This window comes from Astyanax mexicanus, chromosome 19, assembly GCF_023375975.1.
Source record: "Astyanax mexicanus isolate ESR-SI-001 chromosome 19, AstMex3_surface, whole genome shotgun sequence".
Lineage (NCBI taxonomy): Eukaryota > Metazoa > Chordata > Actinopteri > Characiformes > Acestrorhamphidae > Astyanax > Astyanax mexicanus.
In genome coordinates, this window is record NC_064426.1 from 22,978,079 (window position 1) to 22,998,546 (window position 20,468).

Below are 20,468 nucleotides of genomic sequence, written 5' to 3' on the forward strand. Positions count from 1 at the left end.
TAACTCACTAAAGAGCTCATGACAAACATGTAATTGAAAGTAGGATGATATTGTAAAATAAGTAAACTTTTGTGAAAGAGATTAAAAAGTGAAAAAAAAAATAAGTAAATAAATAAATAAATTCGACTTATTTCCCTGAAGACCCAGTTTTTCCCATTAGATTTCCCTTGTGTTTTTGATTTCACATACTTTAGACAAGTAGCAGTTTCCCAGTGTTTAGTAATGACTACAGAGCCAATACATTAGAGCCTGGGAGATGGGGGCCTTTTAAAGCACGCTTTACTTCTTCATGGTGACTGCTCAGAATGACCCAAAAACGCCCAAAAACGCAAAACAACAACCCTAAAACATCTATTTCACCACAAACTAACACCACAATACCTTAGAAAAAATCCTTCATACACAATTCCTCAAATATTAATACATTTAAAAATTCAACTGCACCCCAATGCATCATGGGAACGCCTATGTCACAGTGTCACATGACACTGTGTGGGTCAGTGTGTGTTCCTATTTTATATATTAAAAAGTACACAGTAAATACACAGCCAATGCAAAAAAGGAGCTAAAATAACTCACTAAAGAGGTCATGACAAACATGTAATTGAAAGTAGAATGATATTGTAAAATAAGTAAACTTTTGTGAAAGAGATTAAAAAGTGAAAAAAAAAAAAAAATAAATAAATAAATTCGACTTATTTCCCTGAAGCCCCAGTTTTTCCCATTAGATTTCCCTTGTGTTTTTGATTTCACATACTTTAGACAAGTAGCAGTTTCCCAGTGTTTAGTAATGACTACAGAGCCAATACATTAGAGCCTGGGAGACGGGGGCCTTTTAAAGCACGGTCCCAGTACGCTTTACTTCTTCATGGTGACTGCTCAGAATGACCCAAAAACGCCCAAAAACGCAAAACAACAACCCTAAAACATCTATTTCACCACAAACTAACACCACAATACCTTAGAAAAAATCCTTCATACACAATTCCTCAAATATTAATAAATTTAAAAATTCAACTGCACCCCAATGCATCATGGGAACGCCTATGTCACAGTGTCACATGACACTGTGTGGGTCAGTGTGTGTTCCTATTTTATATATTAAAAAGTACACAGTAAATACACAGCCAATGCCAAAAAGGAGCTAAAATAACTCACTAAAGAGCTCATGACAAACATGTAATTGAAAGTAGAATGATATTGTAAAATAAGTAAACTTTTGTGAAAGAGATTAAAAAGTGAAAAAATAAAAAAATAAGTAAATAAATAAATAAATTTGACTTATTTCCCTGAAGACCCAGTTTTTCCCATTAGATTTCCCTTGTGTTTTTGATTTCACATACTTTATACAAGTAGCAGTTTCCCAGTGTTTAGTAATGACTACAGAGCCAATACATTAGAGCCTGGGAGATGGGGGCCTTTTAAAGCACGCTTTACTTCTTCATGGTGACTGCTCAGAATGACCCAAAAACGCCCAAAAACGCAAAACAACAACCCTAAAACATCTATTTCACCACAAACTAACACCACAATACCTTAGAAAAAATCCTTCATACACAATTCCTCAAATATTAATACATTTAAAAATTCAACTGCACCCCAATGCATCATGGGAACGCCTATGTCACAGTGTCACATGACACTGTGTGGGTCAGTGTGTGTTCCTATTTTATATATTAAAAAGTACACAGTAAATACACAGCCAATGCCAAAAAGGAGCTAAAATGACTCACTAAAGAGGTCATGACAAACATGTAATTGAAAGTAGAATGATATTGTAAAATAAGTAAACTTTTGTGAAAGAGATTAAAAAGTGAAAAAAAAATAAATAAATAAACAAATAAATTCGACTTATTTCCCTGAAGCCCCAGTTTTTCCCATTAGATTTCCCTTGTGTTTTTGATTTCACATACTTTAGACAAGTAGCAGTTTTCCAGTGTTTAGTAATGACTACAGAGCCAATACATTAGAGCCTGGGAGATGGGGGCCTTTTAAAGCACGCTTTACTTCTTCATGGTGACTGCTCAGAATGACCCAAAAACGCAAAACAACAACCCTAAAACATCTATTTCACCACAAACTAACACCACAATACCTTAGAAAAAATCCTTCATACACAATTCCTCAAATATTAATACATTTAAAAATTCAACTGCACCCCAATGCATCATGGGAAAGCCTATGTCACAGTGTCACATGACACTGTGTGGGTCAGTGTGTGTTCCTATTTTATATATTAAAAAGTACACAGTAAATACACAGCCAATGCCAAAAAGGAGCTAAAATAACTCACTAAAGAGCTCATGACAAACATGTAATTGAAAGTAGGATGATATTGTAAAATAAGTAAACTTTTGTGAAAGAGATTAAAAAGTGAAAAAAAAAAAAATAAGTAAATAAATAAATAAATTTGACTTATTTCCCTGAAGTCCCAGTTTGTCCCATTAGATTTCCCTTGTGTTTTTGATTTCACATACTTTAGACAAGTAGCAGTTTCCCAGTGTTTAGTAATGACTACAGAGCCAATACATTAAAGCCTGGGAGATGGGGGCCTTTTAAAGCACGCTTTACTTCTTCATGGTGACTGCTCAGAATGACCCAAAAACGCCCAAAAACGCAAAACAACAACCCTAAAACATCTATTTCACCACAAACTAACACCACAATACCTTAGAAAAAATCCTTCATACACAATTCCTCAAATATTAATAAATTTAAAAATTCAACTGCACCCCAATGCATCATGGGAAAGCCTATGTCACAGTGTCACATGACACTGTGTGGGTCAGTGTGTGTTCCTATTTTATATATTAAAAAGTACACAGTAAATACACAGCCAATGCCAAAAAGGAGCTAAAATAACTCACTAAAGAGCTCATGACAAACATGTAATTGAAAGTAGGATGATATTGTAAAATAAGTAAACTTTTGTGAAAGAGATTAAAAAGTGAAAAAAAAAATAAGTAAATAAATAAATAAATTCGACTTATTTCCCTGAAGACCCAGTTTTTCCCATTAGATTTCCCTTGTGTTTTTGATTTCACATACTTTAGACAAGTAGCAGTTTCCCAGTGTTTAGTAATGACTACAGAGCCAATACATTAGAGCCTGGGAGATGGGGGCCTTTTAAAGCACGCTTTACTTCTTCATGGTGACTGCTCAGAATGACCCAAAAACGCCCAAAAACGCAAAACAACAACCCTAAAACATCTATTTCACCACAAACTAACACCACAATACCTTAGAAAAAATCCTTCATACACAATTCCTCAAATATTAATACATTTAAAAATTCAACTGCACCCCAATGCATCATGGGAACGCCTATGTCACAGTGTCACATGACACTGTGTGGGTCAGTGTGTGTTCCTATTTTATATATTAAAAAGTACACAGTAAATACACAGCCAATGCCAAAAAGGAGCTAAAATGACTCACTAAAGAGGTCATGACAAACATGTAATTGAAAGTAGAATGATATTGTAAAATAAGTAAACTTTTGTGAAAGAGATTAAAAAGTGAAAAAAAAATAAATAAATAAACAAATAAATTCGACTTATTTCCCTGAAGCCCCAGTTTTTCCCATTAGATTTCCCTTGTGTTTTTGATTTCACATACTTTAGACAAGTAGCAGTTTCCCAGTGTTTAGTAATGACTACAGAGCCAATACATTAAAGCCTGGGAGATGGGGGCCTTTTAAAGCACGCTTTACTTCTTCATGGTGACTGCTCAGAATGACCCAAAAACGCAAAACAACAACCCTAAAACATCTATTTCACCACAAACTAACACCACAATACCTTAGAAAAAATCCTTCATACACAATTCCTCAAATATTAATACATTTAAAAATTCAACTGCACCCCAATGCATCATGGGAAAGCCTATGTCACAGTGTCACATGACACTGTGTGGGTCAGTGTGTGTTCCTATTTTATATATTAAAAAGTACACAGTAAATACACAGCCAATGCCAAAAAGCAGCTAAAATAACTCACTAAAGAGCTCATGACAAACATGTAATTGAAAGTAGGATGATATTGTAAAATAAGTAAACTTTTGTGAAAGAGATTAAAAAGTGAAAAAAAAAAAAAATAAGTAAATAAATAAATAAATTTGACTTATTTCCCTGAAGACCCAGTTTTTCCCATTAGATTTCCCTTGTGTTTTTGATTTCACATACTTTAGACAAGTAGCAGTTTCCCAGTGTTTAGTAATGACTACAGAGCCAATACATTAAAGCCTGGGAGATGGGGGCCTTTTAAAGCACGCTTTACTTCTTCATGGTGACTGCTCAGAATGACCCAAAAACGCCCAAAAACGCAAAACAACAACCCTAAAACATCTATTTCACCACAAACTAACACCACAATACCTTAGAAAAAATCCTTCATACACAATTCCTCAAATATTAATACATTTAAAAATTCAACTGCACCCCAATGCATCATGGGAAAGCCTATGTCACAGTGTCACATGACACTGTGTGGGTCAGTGTGTGTTCCTATTTTATATATTAAAAAGTACACAGTAAATACACAGCCAATGCCAAAAAGGAGCTAAAATAACTCACTAAAGAGCTCATGACAAACATGTAATTGAAAGTAGGATGATATTGTAAAATAAGTAAACTTTTGTGAAAGAGATTAAAAAGTGAAAAAAAAAAAAGTAAATAAATAAATAAATTCGACTTATTTCCCTGAAGACCCAGTTTTTCCCATTAGATTTCCCTTGTGTTTTTGATTTCACATACTTTAGACAAGTAGCAGTTTCCCAGTGTTTAGTAATGACTACAGAGCCAATACATTAGAGCCTGGGAGATGGGGGCCTTTTAAAGCACGGTCCCAGTACGCTTTACTTCTTCATGGTGACTGCTCAGAATGACCCAAAAACGCCCAAAAACGCAAAACAACAACCCTAAAACATCTATTTCACCACAAACTAACACCACAATACCTTAGAAAAAATCCTTCATACACAATTCCTCAAATATTAATACATTTAAAAATTCAACTGCACCCCAATGCATCATGGGAACGCCTATGTCACAGTGTCACATGACACTGTGTGGGTCAGTGTGTGTTCCTATTTTATATATTAAAAAGTACACAGTAAATACACAGCCAATGCCAAAAAGGAGCTAAAATAACTCACTAAAGAGGTCATGACAAACATGTAATTGAAAGTAGAATGATATTGTAAAATAAGTAAACTTTTGTAAAAGAGATTAAAAAGTGAAAAAATAAATAAATAAATAAATAAATTCGACTTATTTCCCTGAAGCCCCAGTTTTTCCCATTAGATTTCCCTTGTGTTTTTGATTTCACATACTTTAGACAAGTAGCAGTTTCCCAGTGTTTAGTAATGACTACAGAGCCAATACATTAGAGCCTGGGAGACGGGGGCCTTTTAAAGCACGGTCCCAGTACGCTTTACTTCTTCATGGTGACTGCTCAGAATGACCCAAAAACGCCCAAAAACGCAAAACAACAACCCTAAAACATCTATTTCACCACAAACTAACACCACAATACCTTAGAAAAAATCCTTCATACACAATTCCTCAAATATTAATACATTTAAAAATTCAACTGCACCCCAATGCATCATGGGAAAGCCTATGTCACAGTGTCACATGACACTGTGTGGGTCAGTGTGTGTTCCTATTTTATATATTAAAAAGTACACAGTAAATACACAGCCAATGCCAAAAAGGAGCTAAAATAACTCACTAAAGAGCTCATGACAAACATGTAATTGAAAGTAGGTTGATATTGTAAAATAAGTAAACTTTTGTGAAAGAGATTAAAAAGTGAAAAAAAAAAAATAAGTAAATAAATAAATAAATTTGACTTATTTCCCTGAAGCCCCAGTTTTTCCCATTAGATTTCCCTTGTGTTTTTGATTTCACATACTTTAGACAAGTAGCAGTTTCCCAGTGTTTAGTAATGACTACAGAGCCAATACATTAGAGCCTGGGAGACGGGGGCTTTTTAAAGCACGGTCCCAGTACGCTTTACTTCTTCATGGTGACTGCTCAGAATGACCAAAAAACGCCCAAAAACGCAAAACAACAACCCTAAAACATCTATTTCACCACAAACTAACACCACAATACCTTAGAAAAAATCCTTCATACACAATTCCTCAAATATTAATACATTTAAAAATTCAACTGCACCCCAATGCATCATGGGAAAGCCTATGTCACAGTGTCACATGACACTGTGTGGGTCAGTGTGTGTTCCTATTTTATATATTAAAAAGTACACAGTAAATACACAGCCAATGCCAAAAAGGAGCTAAAATAACTCACTAAAGAGCTCATGACAAACATGTAATTGAAAGTAGGATGATATTGTAAAATAAGTAAACTTTTGTGAAAGAGATTAAAAAGTGAAAAAAAAAAAATAAGTAAATAAATAAATAAATTTGACTTATTTCCCTGAAGACCCAGTTTTTCCCATTAGATTTCCCTTGTGTTTTTGATTTCACATACTTTAGACAAGTAGCAGTTTCCCAGTGTTTAGTAATGACTACAGAGCCAATACATTAGAGCCTGTGAGATGGGGGCCTTTTAAAGCACGGTCCCAGTACGCTTTACTTTTTCATGGTGACTGCTCAGAATGACCCAAAAACGCAAAACAACAACCCTAAAACATCTATTTCACCACAAACTAACACCACAATACCTTAGAAAAAATCCTTCATACACAATTCCTCAAATATTAATAAATTTAAAAATTCAACTGCACCCCAATGCATCATGGGAACGCCTATGTCACAGTGTAACATGACACTGTGTGGGTCAGTGTGTGTTCCTATTTTATATATTAAAAAGTACACAGTAAATACACAGCCAATGCCAAAAAGGAGCTAAAATAACTCACTAAAGAGGTCATGACAAACATGTAATTGAAAGTAGAATGATATTGTAAAATAAGTAAACTTTTGTAAAAGAGATTAAAAAGTGAAAAAAAAAAAAATAAATAAATAAATTCGACTTATTTCCCTGAAGACCCAGTTTTTCCCATTAGATTTCCCTTGTGTTTTTGATTTCACATACTTTATACAAGTAGCAGTTTCCCAGTGTTTAGTAATGACTACAGAGCCAATACATTAGAGCCTGGGAGACGGGGGCCTTTTAAAGCACGGTCCCAGTACGCTTTACTTCTTCATGGTGACTGCTCAGAATGACCCAAAAACGCAAAACAACAACCCTAAAACATCTATTTCACCACAAACTAACACCACAATACCTTAGAAAAAATCCTTCATACACAATTCCTCAAATATTAATACATTTAAAAATTCAACTGCACCCCAATGCATCATGGGAAAGCCTATGTCACAGTGTCACATGACACTGTGTGGGTCAGTGTGTGTTCCTATTTTATATATTAAAAAGTACACAGTAAATACACAGCCAATGCCAAAAAGCAGCTAAAATAACTCACTAAAGAGCTCATGACAAACATGTAATTGAAAGTAGGATGATATTGTAAAACAAGTAAACTTTTGTGAAAGAGATTAAAAAGTGAAAAAAAAAATAATAAGTAAATAAATAAATAAATTTGACTTATTTCCCTGAAGACCCAGTTTTTCCCATTAGATTTCCCTTGTGTTTTTGATTTCACATACTTTAGACAAGTAGCAGTTTCCCAGTGTTTAGTAATGACTACAGAGCCAATACATTAGAGCCTGGGAGATGGGGGCCTTTTAAAGCACGCTTTACTTCTTCATGGTGACTGCTCAGAATGACCCAAAAACCCCCAAAAACGCAAAACAACAACCCTAAAACATCTATTTCACCACAAACTAACACCACAATACCTTAGAAAAAATCCTTCATACACAATTCCTCAAATATTAATAAATTTAAAAATTCAACTGCACCCCAATGCATCATGGGAAAGCCTATGTCACAGTGTCACATGACACTGTGTGGGTCAGTGTGTGTTCCTATTTTATATATTAAAAAGTACACAGTAAATACACGGCCAATGCCAAAAAGGAGCTAAAATAACTCACTAAAGAGGTCATGACAAACATGTAATTGAAAGTAGAATGATATTGTAAAATAAGTAAACTTTTGTAAAAGAGATTAAAAAGTGAAAAAAATAAATAAATAAATAAATAAATTCAACTTATTTCCCTGAAGACCCAGTTTTTCCCATTAGATTTCCCTTGTGTTTTTGATTTCACATACTTTAGACAAGTACAATTTTCCCAGTGTTTAGTAATGACTACAGAGCCAATACATTAGAGCCTGGGAGACGGGGGCCTTTTAAAGCACGGTCCCAGTACGCTTTACTTCTTCATGGTGACTGCTCAGAATGACCCAAAAACGCCCAAAAACGCAAAACAACAACCCTAAAACATCTATTTCACCACAAACTAACACCACAATACCTTAGAAAAAATCCTTCATACACAATTCCTCAAATATTAATACATTTAAAAATTCAACTGCACCCCAATGCATCATGGGAAAGCCTATGTCACAGTGTCACATGACACTGTGTGGGTCAGTGTGTGTTCCTATTTTATATATTAAAAAGTACACAGTAAATACACAGCCAATGCCAAAAAGGAGCTAAAATAACTCACTAAAGAGCTCATGACAAACATGTAATTGAAAGTAGGATGATATTGTAAAATAAGTAAACTTTTGTGAAAGAGATTAAAAAGTGAACAAAAAAAAAAATAAGTAAATAAATAAATAAATTTGACTTATTTCCCTGAAGACCCAGTTTTTCACATTAGATTTCCCTTGTGTTTTTGATTTCACATACTTTAGACAAGTAGCAGTTTCCCAGTGTTTAGTAATGACTACAGAGCCAATACATTAGAGCCTGGGAGATGGGGGCCTTTTAAAGCACGGTCCCAGTACGCTTTACTTCTTCATGGTGACTGCTCAGAATGACCCAAAAACGCCCAAAAACGCAAAACAACAACCCTAAAACATCTATTTCACCACAAACTAACACCACAATACCTTAGAAAAAATCCTTCATACACAATTCCTCAAATATTAATACATTTAAAAATTCAACTGCACCCCAATGCATCATGGGAACGCCTATGTCACAGTGTCACATGACACTGTGTCGGTCAGTGTGTGTTCCTATTTTATATATTAAAAAGTACACAGTAAATACACAGCCAATGCCAAAAAGGAGCTAAAATAACTCACTAAAGAGGTCATGACAAACATGTAATTGAAAGTAGAATGATATTGTAAAATAAGTAAACTTTTGTAAAAGAGATTAAAAAGTGAAAAAATAAATAAATAAATAAATAAATTCGACTTATTTCCCTGAAGACCCAGTTTTTCCCATTAGATTTCCCTTGTGTTTTTGATTTCACATACTTTATACAAGTAGCAGTTTCCCAGTGTTTAGTAATGACTACAGAGCCAATACATTAGAGCCTGGGAGACGGGGGCCTTTTAAAGCACGGTCCCAGTACGCTTTACTTCTTCATGGTGACTGCTCAGAATGACCCAAAAACGCAAAACAACAACCCTAAAACATCTATTTCACCACAAACTAACACCACAATACCTTAGAAAAAATCCTTCATACACAATTCCTCAAATATTAATACATTTAAAAATTCAACTGCACCCCAATGCATCATGGGAAAGCCTATGTCACAGTGTCACATGACACTGTGTGGGTCAGTGTGTGTTCCTATTTTATATATTAAAAAGTACACAGTAAATACACAGCCAATGCCAAAAAGCAGCTAAAATAACTCACTAAAGAGCTCATGACAAACATGTAATTGAAAATAGGATGATATTGTAAAACAAGTAAACTTTTGTGAAAGAGATTAAAAAGTGAAAAAAAAAAAAATAAGTAAATAAATAAATAAATTTGACTTATTTCCCTGAAGACCCAGTTTTTCCCATTAGATTTCCCTTGTGTTTTTGATTTCACATACTTTAGACAAGTAGCAGTTTCCCAGTGTTTAGTAATGACTACAGAGCCAATACATTAGAGCCTGGGAGATGGGGGCCTTTTAAAGCACGCTTTACTTCTTCATGGTGACTGCTCAGAATGACCCAAAAACGCCCAAAAACGCAAAACAACAACCCTAAAACATCTATTTCACCACAAACTAACACCACAATACCTTAGAAAAAATCCTTCATACACAATTCCTCAAATATTAATAAATTTAAAAATTCAACTGCACCCCAATGCATCATGGGAAAGCCTATGTCACAGTGTCACATGACACTGTGTGGGTCAGTGTGTGTTCCTATTTTATATATTAAAAAGTACACAGTAAATACACGGCCAATGCCAAAAAGGAGCTAAAATAACTCACTAAAGAGGTCATGACAAACATGTAATTGAAAGTAGAATGATATTGTAAAATAAGTAAACTTTTGTAAAAGAGATTAAAAAGTGAAAAAAAAAAAAAAAAATAAATAAATAAATTCAACTTATTTCCCTGAAGACCCAGTTTTTCCCATTAGATTTCCCTTGTGTTTTTGATTTCACATACTTTAGACAAGTAGCAGTTTCCCAGTGTTTAGTAATGACTACAGAGCCAATACATTAGAGCCTGGGAGACGGGGGCCTTTTAAAGCACGGTCCCAGTACGCTTTACTTCTTCATGGTGACTGCTCAGAATGACCCAAAAACGCCCAAAAACGCAAAACAACAACCCTAAAACATCTATTTCACCACAAACTAACACCACAATACCTTAGAAAAAATCCTTCATACACAATTCCTCAAATATTAATAAATTTAAAAATTCAACTGCACCCCAATGCATCATGGGAAAGCCTATGTCACAGTGTCACATGACACTGTGTGGGTCAGTGTGTGTTCCTATTTTATATATTAAAAAGTACACAGTAAATACACAGCCAATGCCAAAAAGGAGCTAAAATAACTCACTAAAGAGGTCATGACAAACATGTAATTGAAAGTAGAATGATATTGTAAAATAAGTAAACTTTTGTAAAAGAGATTAAAAAGTGAAAAAAAAAATAAATAAATAAATAAATTCAACTTATTTCCCTGAAGACCCAGTTTTTCCCATTAGATTTCCCTTGTGTTTTTGATTTCACATACTTTATACAAGTAGCAGTTTCCCAGTGTTTAGTAATGACTACAGAGCCAATACATTAGAGCCTGGGAGACGGGGGCCTTTTAAAGCACGGTCCCAGTACGCTTTACTTCTTCATGGTGACTGCTCAGAATTACCCAAAAACGCCCAAAAACGCAAAACAACAACCCTAAAACATCTATTTCACCACAAACTAACACCACAATACCTTAGAAAAAATCCTTCATACACAATTCCTCAAATATTAATACATTTAAAAATTCAACTGCACCCCAATGCATCATGGGAAAGCCTATGTCACAGTGTCACATGACACTGTGTGGGTCAGTGTGTGTTCCTATTTTATATATTAAAAAGTACACAGTAAATACACAGCCAATGCCAAAAAGGAGCTAAAATAACTCACTAAAGAGCTCATGACAAACATGTAATTGAAAGTAGGATGATATTGTAAAATAAGTAAACTTTTGTGAAAGAGATTAAAAAGTGAAAAAAAATAAATAAGTAAATAAATAAATTCGACTTATTTCCCTGAAGCCCCAGTTTTTCCCATTAGATTTCCCTTGTGTTTTTGATTTCACATACTTTAGACAAGTAGCAGCTTCCCAGTGTTTAGTAATGACTACAGAGCCAATACATTAGAGCCTGGGAGATGGGGGCCTTTTAAAGCACGCTTTACTTCTTCATGGTGACTGCTCAGACTGACCCAAAAACGCCCAAAAACGCAAAACAACAACCCTAAAACATCTATTTCACCACAAACTAACACCACAATACCTTAGAAAAAATCCTTCATACACAATTCCTCAAATATTAATAAATTTAAAAATTCAACTGCACCCCAATGCATCATGGGAACGCCTATGTCACAGTGTCACATGACACTGTGTGGGTCAGTGTGTGTTCCTATTTTATATATTAAAAAGTACACAGTAAATACACAGCCAATGCCAAAAAGGAGCTAAAATAACTCACTAAAGAGGTCATGACAAACATGTAATTGAAAGTAGAATGATATTGTAAAATAAGTAAACTTTTGTAAAAGAGATTAAAAAGTGAAAAAAAAATAAATAAATAAATAAATTCGACTTATTTCCCTGAAGACCCAGTTTTTCCCATTAGATTTCCCTTGTGTTTTTGATTTCACATACTTTATACAAGTAGCAGTTTCCCAGTGTTTAGTAATGACTACAGAGCCAATACATTAGAGCCTGGGAGACGGGGGCCTTTTAAAGCACGGTCCCAGTACGCTTTACTTCTTCATGGTGACTGCTCAGAATGACCCAAAAACGCAAAACAACAACCCTAAAACATCTATTTCACCACAAACTAACACCACAATACCTTAGAAAAAATCCTTCATACACAATTCCTCAAATATTAATACATTTAAAAATTCAACTGCACCCCAATGCATCATGGGAAAGCCTATGTCACAGTGTCACATGACACTGTGTGGGTCAGTGTGTGTTCCTATTTTATATATTAAAAAGTACACAGTAAATACACAGCCAATGCCAAAAAGGAGCTAAAATAACTCACTAAAGAGCTCATGACAAACATGTAATTGAAAGTAGGATGATATTGTAAAATAAGTAAACTTTTGTGAAAGAGATTAAAAAGTGAAAAAAAAAAAAAGTAAATAAATAAATAAATTTGACTTATTTCCCTGAAGACCCAGTTTTTCCCATTAGATTTCCCTTGTGTTTTTGATTTCACATACTTTAGACAAGTAGCAGTTTCCCAGTGTTTAGTAATGACTACAGAGCCAATACATTAGAGCCTGGGAGATGGGGGCCTTTTAAAGCACGGTCCCAGTACGCTTTACTTCTTCATGGTGACTGCTCAGAATGACCCAAAAACGCCCAAAAACGCAAAACAACAACCCTAAAACATCTATTTCACCACAAACTAACACCACAATACCTTAGAAAAAATCCTTCATACACAATTCCTCAAATATTAATAAATTTAAAAATTCAACTGCACCCCAATGCATCATGGGAACGCCTATGTCACAGTGTCACATGACACTGTGTGGGTCAGTGTGTGTTCCTATTTTATATATTAAAAAGTACACAGTAAATACACAGCCAATGCCAAAAAGGAGCTAAAATAACTCACTAAAGAGGTCATGACAAACATGTAATTGAAAGTAGAATGATATTGTAAAATAAGTAAACTTTTGTAAAAGAGATTAAAAAGTGAAAAAAAAAATAAATAAATAAATAAATTCGACTTATTTCCCTGAAGACCCAGTTTTTCCCATTAGATTTCCCTTGTGTTTTTGATTTCACATACTTTAGACAAGTAGCAGTTTCCCAGTGTTTAGTAATGACTACAGAGCCAATACATTAGAGCCTGGGAGACGGGGGCCTTTTAAAGGACGGTCCCAGTACGCTTTACTTCTTCATGGTGACTGCTCAGAATGACCCAAAAACGCCCAAAAACGCAAAACAACAACCCTAAAACATCTATTTCACCACAAACTAACACCACAATACCTTAGAAAAATCCTTCATACACAATTCATCAAATATTAATACATTTAAAAATTCAACTGCACCCCAATGCATCATGGGAAAGCCTATGTCACAGTGTCACATGACACTGTGTGGGTCAGTGTGTGTTCCTATTTTATATATTAAAAAGTACACAGTAAATACACAGCCAATGCCAAAAAGCAGCTAAAATAACTCACTAAAGAGCTCATGACAAACATGTAATTGAAAGTAGGATGATACTGTAAAATAAGTAAACTTTTGTGAAAGAGATTAAAAAGTGAAAAAAAAAAATAAGTAAATAAATAAATAAATTTGACTTATTTCCCTGAAGACCCAGTTTTTCCCATTAGATTTCCCTTGTGTTTTTGATTTCACATACTTTAGACAAGTAGCAGTTTCCCAGTGTTTAGTAATGACTACAGAGCCAATACATTAGAGCCTGGGAGATGGGGGCCTTTTAAAGCACGCTTTACTTCTTCATGGTGACTGCTCAGAATGACCCAAAAACGCAAAACAACAACCCTAAAACATCTATTTCACCACAAACTAACACCACAATACCTTAGAAAAAATCCTTCATACACAATTCCTCAAATATTAATACATTTAAAAATTCAACTGCACCCCAATGCATCATGGGAAAGCCTATGTCACAGTGTCACATGACACTGTGTGGGTCAGTGTGTGTTCCTATTTTATATATTAAAAAGTACACAGTAAATACACAGCCAATGCCAAAAAGCAGCTAAAATAACTCACTAAAGAGCTCATGACAAACATGTAATTGAAAGTAGGATGATATTGTAAAATAAGTAAACTTTTGTGAAAGAGATTAAACAGTGAAAAAAAAAAAAATAAGTAAATAAATAAATAAATTTGACTTATTTCCCTGAAGACCCAGTTTTTCCCATTAGATTTCCCTTGTGTTTTTGATTTCACATACTTTAGACAAGTAGCAGTTTCCCAGTGTTTAGTAATGACTACAGAGCCAATACATTAGAGCCTGGGAGATGGGGGCCTTTTAAAGCACGCTTTACTTCTTCATGGTGACTGCTCAGAATGACCCAAAAACGCCCAAAAACGCAAAACAACAACCCTAAAACATCTATTTCACCACAAACTTCCACCACAATACCTTAGAAAAAATCCTTCATACACAATTCCTCAAATATTAATAAATTTAAAAATTCAACTGCACCCCAATGCATCATGGGAAAGCCTATGTCACAGTGTCACATGACACTGTGTGGGTCAGTGTGTGTTCCTATTTTATATATTAAAAAGTACACAGTAAATACACGGCCAATGCCAAAAAGGAGCTAAAATAACTCACTAAAGAGGTCATGACAAACATGTAATTGAAAGTAGAATGATATTGTAAAATAAGTAAACTTTTGTAAAAGAGATTAAAAAGTGAAAAAAAAAAATAAATAAATAAATAAATTCAACTTATTTCCCTGAAGACCCAGTTTTTCCCATTAGATTTCCCTTGTGTTTTTGATTTCACATACTTTAGACAAGTAGCAGTTTCCCAGTGTTTAGTAATGACTACAGAGCCAATACATTAGAGCCTGGGAGACGGGGGCCTTTTAAAGCACGGTCCCAGTACGCTTTACTTCTTCATGGTGACTGCTCAGAATGACCCAAAAACGCAAAACAACAACCCTAAAACATCTATTTCACCACAAACTAACACCACAATACCTTAGAAAAAATCCTTCATACACAATTCCTCAAATATTAATACATTTAAAAATTCAACTGCACCCCAATGCATCATGGGAAAGCCTATGTCACAGTGTCACATGACACTGTGTGGGTCAGTGTGTGTTCCTATTTTATATATTAAAAAGTACACAGTAAATACACAGCCAATGCCAAAAAGCAGCTAAAATAACTCACTAAAGAGCTCATGACAAACATGTAATTGAAAGTAGGATGATATTGTAAAATAAGTAAACTTTTGTGAAAGAGATTAAAAAGTGAACAAAAAAAAATAAGCAAATAAATAAATAAATTTGACTTATTTCCCTGAAGACCCAGTTTTTCCCATTAGATTTCCCTTGTGTTTTTGATTTCACATACTTTAGACAAGTAGCAGTTTCCCAGTGTTTAGTAATGACTACAGAGCCAATACATTAGAGCCTGGGAGACGGGGGCCTTTTAAAGCACGGTCCCAGTACGCTTTACTTCTTCATGGTGACTGCTCAGAATGACCCAAAAACGCCTAAAAACGCAAAACAACTACCCTAAAACATCTATTTCACCACAAACTAACACCAAAATACCTTAGAAAAAATCCTTCATACACAATTCCTCAAATATTAATAAATTTAAAAATTCAACTGCACCCCAATGCATCATGGGAAAGCCTATGTCACAGTGTCACATGACACTGTGTGGGTCAGTGTGTGTTCCTATTTTATATATTAAAAAGTACACAGTAAATACACAGCCAATGCCAAAAAGAAGCTAAAATAACTCACTAAAGAGCTCATGACAAACATGTAATTGAAAGTAGGATGATATTGTAAAATAAGTAAACTTTTGTGAAAGAGATTAAAAAGTGAAAAAAAAAAAATAAATAAATAAATAAATTCGACTTATTTCCCTGAAGACCCAGTTTTTCCCATTAGATTTCCCTTGTGTTTTTGATTTCACATACTTTAGACAAGTAGCAGTTTCCCAGTGTTTAGTAATGACTACAGAGCCAATACATTAGAGCCTGGGAGACGGGGGCCTTTTAAAGCACGGTCCCAGTACGCTTTACTTCTTCATGGTGACTGCTCAGAATGACCCAAAAACGCCCAAAAACGCAAAACAACAACCCTAAAACATCTATTTCACCACAAACTAACACCACAATACCTTAGAAAAAATCCTTCATACACAATTCCTCAAATATTAATAAATTTAAAAATTCAACTGCACCCCAATGCATCATGGGAAAGCCTATGTCACAGTGTCACATGACACTGTGTGGGTCAGTGTGTGTTCCTATTTTATATATTAAAAAGTACACAGTAAATACACAGCCAATGCCAAAAAGGAGCTAAAATAACTCACTAAAGAGGTCATGACAAACATGTAATTGAAAGTAGAATGATATTGTAAAATAAGTAAACTTTTGTAAAAGAGATTAAAAAGTGAAAAAAAAAAATAAATAAATAAATAAATTCGACTTATTTCCCTGAAGACCCAGTTTTTCCCATTAGATTTCCCTTGTGTTTTTGATTTCACATACTTTAGACAAGTAGCAGTTTCCCAGTGTTTAGTAATGACTACAGAGCCAATACATTAGAGCCTGGGAGACGGGGGCCTTTTAAAGCACGGTCCCAGTACGCTTTACTTCTTCATGGTGACTGCTCAGAATGACCCAAAAACGCCTAAAAACGCAAAACAACAACCCTAAAACATCTATTTCACCACAAACTAACACCAAAATACCTTAGAAAAAATCCTTCATACACAATTCCTCAAATATTAATAAATTTAAAAATTCAACTGCACCCCAATGCATCATGGGAAAGCCTATGTCACAGTGTCACATGACACTGTGTGGGTCAGTGTGTGTTCCTATTTTATATATTAAAAAGTACACAGTAAATACACAGCCAATGCCAAAAAGAAGCTAAAATAACTCACTAAAGAGCTCATGACAAACATGTAATTGAAAGTAGGATGATATTGTAAAATAAGTAAACTTTTGTGAAAGAGATTAAAAAGTGAAAAAAAAAAAAAAAAATAAATAAATAAATTCGACTTATTTCCCTGAAGACCCAGTTTTTCCCATTAGATTTCCCTTGTGTTTTTGATTTCACATACTTTAGACAAGTAGCAGTTTCCCAGTGTTTAGTAATGACTACAGAGCCAATACATTAGAGCCTGGGAGACGGGGGCCTTTTAAAGCACCGTGCCAGTACGCTTTACTTCTTCATGGTGACTGCTCAGAATGACCCAAAAACGCCCAAAAACGCAAAACAACAACCCTAAAACATCTATTTCACCACAAACTAACACCACAATACCTTAGAAAAAATCCTTCATACACAATTCCTCAAATATTAATACATTTAAAAATTCAACTGCACCCCAATGCATCATGGGAAAGCCTATGTCACAGTGTCACATGACACTGTGTGGGTCAGTGTGTGTTCCTATTTTATATATTAAAAAGTACACAGTAAATACACAGCCAATGCCAAAAAGGAGCTAAAATAACTCACTAAAGAGGTCATGACAAACATGTAATTGAAAGTAGAATGATATTGTAAAATAAGTAAACTTTTGTAAAAGAGATTAAAAAGTGAAAAAAAAAATAAATAAATAAATAAATTCGACTTATTTCCCTGAAGACCCAGTTTTTCCCATTAGATTTCCCTTGTGTTTTTGATTTCACATACTTTAGACAAGTAGCAGTTTCCCAGTGTTTAGTAATGACTACAGAGCCAATACATTAGAGCCTGGGAGACAGGGGCCTTTTAAAGCACGGTCCCAGTACGCTTTACTTCTTCATGGTGACTGCTCAGAATGACCCAAAAACGCCTAAAAACGCAAAACAACAACCCTAAAACATCTATTTCACCACAAACTAACACCAAAATACCTTAGAAAAAATCCTTCATACACAATTCCTCAAATATTAATAAATTTAAAAATTCAACTGCACCCCAATGCATCATGGGAAAGCCTATGTCACAGTGTCACATGACACTGTGTGGGTCAGTGTGTGTTCCTATTTTATATATTAAAAAGTACACAGTAAATACACAGCCAATGCCAAAAAGAAGCTAAAATAACTCACTAAAGAGCTCATGACAAACATGTAATTGAAAGTAGGATGATATTGTAAAATAAGTAAACTTTTGTGAAAGAGATTAAAAAGTGAAAAAAAAAAAAAATAAATAAATAAATAAATTCGACTTATTTCCCTGAAGACCCAGTTTTTCCCATTAGATTTCCCTTGTGTTTTTGATTTCACATACTTTAGACAAGTAGCAGTTTCCCAGTGTTTAGTAATGACTACAGAGCCAATACATTAGAGCCTGGGAGACGGGGGCCTTTTAAAGCACGGTCCCAGTACGCTTTACTTCTTCATGGTGACTGCTCAGAATGACCGAAAAACGCCCAAAAACGCAAAACAACAACCCTAAAACATCTATTTCACCACAAACTAACACCACAATACCTTAGAAAAAATCCTTCATACACAATTCCTCAAATATTAATACATTTAAAAATTCAACTGCACCCCAATGCATCATGGGAAAGCCTATGTCACAGTGTCACATGACACTGTGTGGGTCAGTGTGTGTTCCTATTTTATATATTAAAAAGTACACAGTAAATACACAGCCAATGCCAAAAAGGAGCTAAAATAACTCACTAAAGAGGTCATGACAAACATGTAATTGAAAGTAGAATGATATTGTAAAATAAGTAAACTTTTGTAAAAGAGATTAAAAAGTGAAAAAAAAAATAAATAAATAAATAAATTCGACTTATTTCCCTGAAGACCCAGTTTTTCCCATTAGATTTCCCTTGTGTTTTTGATTTCACATACTTTAGACAAGTAGCAGTTTCCCAGTGTTTAGTAATGACTACAGAGCCAATACATTAGAGCCTGGGAGATGGGGGCCTTTTAAAGCACGGTCCCAGTACGCTTTACTTCTTCATGGTGACTGCTCAGAATGACCCAAAAACGCCCAAAAACGCAAAACAACAACCCTAAAACATCTATTTCACCACAAACTAACACCACAATACCTTAGAAAAAATCCTTCATACACAATTCCTCAAATATTAATACATTTAAAAATTCAACTGCACCCCAATGCATCATGGGAAAGCCTATGTCACAGTGTCACATGACACTGTGTGGGTCAGTGTGTGTTCCTATTTTATATATTAAAAAGTACACAGTAAATACACAGCCAATGCCAAAAAGGAGCTAAAATAACTCACTAAAGAGGTCATGACAAACATGTAATTGAAAGTAGAATGATATTGTAAAATAAGTAAACTTTTGTAAAAGAGATTAAAAAGTGAAAAAAAAATAAATAAATAAATAAATTCGACTTATTTCCCTGAAGACCCAGTTTTTCCCATTAGATTTCCCTTGTGTTTTTGATTTCATATACTTTAGACAAGTAGCAGTTTCCCAGTGTTTAGTAATGACTACAGAGCCAATACATTAGAGCCTGGGAGACGGGGGCCTTTTAAAGCACGGTCCCAGTACGCTTTACTTCTTCATGGTGACTGCTCAGAATGACCCAAAAACGCCCAAAAACGCAAAACAACAACCCTAAAACATCTATTTCACCACAAACTAACACCACAATACCTTAGAAAAAATCCTTCATACACAATTCCTCAAATATTAATACATTTAAAAATTCAACTGCACCCCAATGCATCATGGGAAAGCCTATGTCACAGTGTCACATGACACTGTGTGGGTCAGTGTGTGTTCCTATTTTATATATTAAAAAGTACACAGTAAATACACAGCCAATGCCAAAAAGGAGCTAAAATAACTCACTAAAGAGGTCATGACAAACATGTAATTGAAAGTAGAATGATATTGTAAAATAAGTAAACTTTTGTAAAAGAGATTAAAAAGTGAAAAAAAAAAATAAATAAATAAATAAATTCGACTTATTTCCCTGAAGACCCAGTTTTTCCCATTAGATTTCCCTTGTGTTTTTGATTTCACATACTTTAGACAAGTAGCAGTTTCCCAGTGTTTAGTAATGACTACAGAGCCAATACATTAGAGCCTGGGAGACGGGGGCCTTTTAAAGGACGGTCCCAGTACGCTTTACTTCTTCATGGTGACTGCTCAGAATGACCCAAAAACGCAAAACAACAACC